The following is a 5,026-nucleotide window of genomic DNA, read 5'->3' as shown; positions in this document are numbered from 1 at the left end:
TAAGCCCCTCAGTCTATGGTTATTTTGTTGCAGCAACCTGAATGGATTAAGAGTGAGGCAGATTGTATTAGAATAACTGGTGGATTTCAGTTATTCATGCAATTTCATTCTATGAATAATCAAGAGTTCACTGCGGCTATAATTTTCTGTTGAAATTTTTCTTTTTAAAAGCTCCACATAGCAGCTTAATTATAATCTCTCTCCGCTTACTCAGAGAAAGTTCTTGAAACTGGCAGTAGGTTTCCTAAGTATCTGAGCGTTTACCACGTCATTTGGTTGCCTAGAACTGAGGATAAAACATCCAGTGTGAAATGTATGTAGTAGGGCTAAAGAGAATACAGTTTGTGAGTAATCTAAAAGATAAATGGCAAGCATTCTCAAGACTGTAACAGTAGACAAATTTAAAAACAAGAGGGGTAGATGGCTTGGAAAATGCTAGTTTTTCCTCTACTTTTAAGAAAAAGGTTATTACCAGTTACAATGGGTAGCTCCTGTGAAGAGAGGAGAAAACAGCCCTTCAGATGTCATGAAAGGTTGAAGAATGTGTTTAAACAAAAGACTGGTGCTTGCTGCAGCAGCATCTGTACTAAAATTGGAACAATATAGAGATCAGCATGACCTCTGTGCAAGGATGACACTCAAATTTGTGAAGTGTCCCACATTTTTCAAAAAGAGAAAGACAGACCATGTGATCTCACTTATATGTGGAATCTAAAATAGGACACAGATGAACTTTATGAAACAGAAACAAGCTCACAGATAGAGAACAGAATTGTGGTTGGTAAGTGGGGGTAGGGGAGGAATGGGTTGGGAATCTGGGATTGACAGACACAAACTATTAGTGTAGGATGGATAAAACAGCAAGGTCCTACTGTGTGTAGCACAGGGAACTGTATTCAGTAGCCTGTGATAAACCATATTGGAAAACAGTATGGAAAAGAATGCATATGTGTGTGTAACTGAATCACTTTGCTGTGCACCAGAAACACAAGATTATAAGTCAACTTTAATTCAATTAAAAGTACACATTATGTATTTATTTTAGAAGTGGGAATCTGTACCTTTCGACCCCTTTCATTCATTTCTCCCACCTCCAACCCTCATCTCAAATAACTCCCAATCTTTTCTCTGGTAACTTTGAGTTCTGTTTTTTTTGTTTTGTTTTGTTTTATATATTTCACACATAAATAAGAATCATACAGCATTTGTCTTTCTCTATTTCACTTAGTATAATGCCTGTAAGGTACATTAATGTTGCTGCAGATAGCAAAATTTCATCTTTTGTAGCTGAATAATACCCTTCTGTGTATATATACCATTTTCTTTATTTGTTCATCCATTGGTGGACATTTAGGCTATTTCCATGTCTTGAGTATTGTAAGAATGCTGCAATGAACATGGAATTGCCTGTCTTATTTTTTAAGGAAAAAAAATTACTTGTATCAAATTGAAAAATGAATCAATCTTCAAGTAAGATAAAATCATCAGTAACACAATTAACAGTTAAGACAGCGCATACAGATTAGACTACAGGTTTAGATACTTTTTTTAATTTTTAAAGGTCTTATTGGGTTTATTCAACATATCGTGAATCAAGCAACATCCTGAATAGCAAATAGAAATGAGCTCCAAGGAACTGAACAAAATGGGAGACTTTTACAGTCAGAGGGGGAAGGGACAAGGAAAGGGCAGATTACTTCATAGGTTTAGATACTTTGAATTAAGTACATACACCAAAATCAAGAGAGTTGACAGCTTTCACACTGACTGAAAGCCCTGACTTATTGCAAACGCAAGACTCCTGGGAAAATGGAGCTGACATTTCTCGGGATAGGGAGGGCATATAACTTTTTTAATTACTATTTTCATTTCGTTTGGATAAATATCTCGAAGTGGAATTGCTGGAGTTTTAATAAAAAATAATTTTCAGCTTTCTGAGGATGCTCCATATTGTTTTCTGTACTGGATAAACCAATTTAACATTCCCACCAATAGTGCACGAGCGTTCCCTTTTCTCCACATCCTCTCCCACACGTGTTTCTTTTTGGTAGTCATTCTAGCACAGTGATATCCCACTGTGGTTTTAATTTGTATTTCTCTAATTAGTGATGTTGAGCACTTTTTCATATACCTGTTGGCCATGAGAGAGTCATCTTTGGAAAAATGTCTGTTCAGATCCTTTGCCTATTTTCTTTTTATTAACAGAGTTGTTTATTTGCTATTGAGTTGTAATAGTTCTTTATGTGTTTTGGGTATTAGCCTCTTCTCAGGTAAATGATTTGCAACTATTTTCTCCGATTTATAGGCTACTTTTCAATTTTGTTGATGGCTTCCTTTGCTGTATAGAAGTTCTTTAGTTTAGTTTTTTTTTTTTTTTGAAGGTTTTTAGTTTGATGTAGTCCCACATGCTTATTTTTGCTTTTGGGATCAAATCTACAAAATTATTGGCAAACTGATGTCAACAAGCTTACTGTCTGTGTTTTCTTCTGGAAGTTTAATGGTTTTAGGTCTTACATTCAAGTCTTTGATCCATTTTTTGCTTGAGCTATTTCCAGGGATGGTATACAGTGGTCCAGTTTCATTCTTTTGCGTGTGGCTGTCCAGTTTTCCCAGCACCGTTTCTTGAAGAGGCTGTCCTTGTCACACTGTATACAATTGATGGTGTATCTATGTGTGGGCTTCCCAGGTGGCACTAGTGGGGAAGAACCCACCTGCCAATGCAGGAGACGTAAGAGATGCAGATTCCATCCCTTTAGGCGGGCTTGGCAACCCACTCCTTTATTCCTGCCTGGAGAATCCCATGGGCAGAGGAGCCTGGCAGGCTACAGTCCATAGAGTCGTAAAAAGTTGGACACGACTGAAGCAACTTAGCATGCAAGCACACATATGTATGGGCGTGTGTATTTCTCTGCACTATCTGTTCTGTTCCATTGACATGTGTGTCTGTTTTTATAATAATACTGTATTGTTTTGATTACTACAGCTTTGTAACATATTTTGAAATCAGAACGCATGATCCTCCAGCTTTTCTGTTCTTCCTCAAGACTGCTGTGACTGCTCAGGGTCATTTATGGTTTCCTTTGAATTTTAGGATTATATATTCTATTTCTCTGAAAAATGCCACTGGAATCTTGATAGGGATTGCATTGAATCTGTAGATTGCTTTGGTAATGTGGACATTTTAATGATATGAATTCTTCCAGTCCATGAGCACAGAATATCTTTACATTTGTTTATGTCTTTAATTTCTTTCACCAATATCTTAGAGTTTCCAGTGTGGATGTCTTTTATATCCTTAGTTAAATTTATTCCTAGGTGTTTTATTCTTTTTGATCCAGTTGTAAATGGAATTATTTTCTTAATTTCTCTGATAGTTCATCATTAGTGTATAGAAATGAACAGTTTTTGTATATTGATTTTATATCCCACAACTTTACTGTATTTATGCTAACAGTTTAGTGATAAAGTTTTTAGGATTTATGTATGTATATGTGTATAAGTTTCCCAAGTGGCATTAGTGGTAAAGAAACCACCTGTCAATGCAGGAGACATAAGAGATACGGGTTTTATCCTTGGGTGGAGAAGATCCCTGGAGAAGGGCATGGCAACCCACTCCAGTATTCTTGCCTGGAGAATCTTATGGACAGAGGAGCCTCGTGGGCTACAGTGTAGAGGGTTGCAATGAGTCAGACACGACTGAAGTGATTTAGCACATATGCGTGCTAAGCATATATGTTATATGTATGTGATCGTGACAGTTTTAGTTTTTATTTCTTCCGTTACAATTTGTATACCTTTTATTTTTCTTGCCTAAGTGCTCTGGCTAGAACTTCCCATACTAGAATAAAAGTGGTGAGAATGAGTATCCTTATCCTATTCCTGATCTTAGGGGAAAACTTTAGCTTTTTGTTATTAAGTATAATGTTAGCTGTGGGCTTGTTATACATGACCTTTATTATACTGAGGTATGGTCGCCTCTAAATCCACTTTGTTGAGTTTTCTAATCATTAGATATTGAATTCTGACAATGCCTTTTCCGCATCTATCAATGATTATATGATTTTTATTCTTCATTGTGTTACTGTGGTATATCACATTGATTTTGTGAGTGTTGACTCATCCTTTAATTACTAGACTAAATCCCACTTGATAATGGTGTTGAATTTGGTTTGCTGATGTTTTGTTGAGAACGTGTGTGCTGATGTTCATCAAGGGTATTGGCCTATGATTTTCTTTCCCTGTGGGATCCCTGTCTGATTTTGGAATCAGGGTGATGGAGACCTCATAGGATGAGTCTGGAGATGTTCCTTCCTCTGCAACTTTCAGGAATAGTTTCAGAAGGATAGACATTAACTCTTCACTTGTAATTTGATTACTGTAAGTGCCATACTACTACTACTACTAAGTCGCTTCAGTCGTGTCCGACTCTGTGCGACCCCATAGACGGCAGCCCACCAGGCTCCCCCGTCCCTGGGATTCTCCAGGCAAGAACACTGGAGTGGGTTGCCATTTCCTTCTCCAGCGCAGGCAAGTGAAGTCGCTCAGTCGTGTCCGACCCTCAGCGACCCCATGGACTGCAGCTTAAGTGCCATGTTTGACCCTAATTATAAAGGACACATTTCCTTGTTCTTTTTTGTGTGTGTATCTATTTTAGATTTTTGGTTTGCTGTTACCAGGAGGTTTTTGCGCAGCAGTCTCTTTCTGAGAGAGAGAGATGATTGTATATGTGTATGTATATATATATATATATTTGTAATACACATACATATACATATATTGAATGTTTTAAGTTGCTGATGTTTTAATTTCAAATGAATTTAAAAGCCCTGCATTCTCACTCTACTCCCCTCATGATTACTGTTTCTGATGTCATATTTTATATCTGATTGTTTTATGTATCCCTTGGCTCAGAGGTTAAAGCCTCTGCCTGCAATGCAGGAGACCTGGGTTCAATCCCTGGGTCAGGAAGATCCCCTGGAGAAGAAAATGGCAACCCACTCCAGTACTCTTGCCTGGAGAATCCTAT

General features: G+C 37.5%; 1 non-coding gene across 1 annotated transcript; it reads left to right on the top strand.

The window, feature by feature from the left end:
- The first annotated feature begins 562 nt into the window (after positions 1-562).
- LOC114108929 (U6 spliceosomal RNA) lies at positions 563-666 on the top strand. Its single transcript, XR_003585655.1, has one exon. It is a non-coding gene; the product is annotated as a U6 spliceosomal RNA (small nuclear RNA).
- The last annotated feature ends 4,360 nt before the right edge of the window (positions 667-5,026 follow it).

This window comes from Ovis aries, chromosome 17 (assembly GCF_016772045.2).
Source record: "Ovis aries strain OAR_USU_Benz2616 breed Rambouillet chromosome 17, ARS-UI_Ramb_v3.0, whole genome shotgun sequence".
Taxonomy (NCBI): Eukaryota; Metazoa; Chordata; class Mammalia; order Artiodactyla; family Bovidae; genus Ovis; species Ovis aries.
Note: the sequence above shows the minus strand (reverse complement) of the source record. Positions and strands in the feature narration are given on the sequence as shown.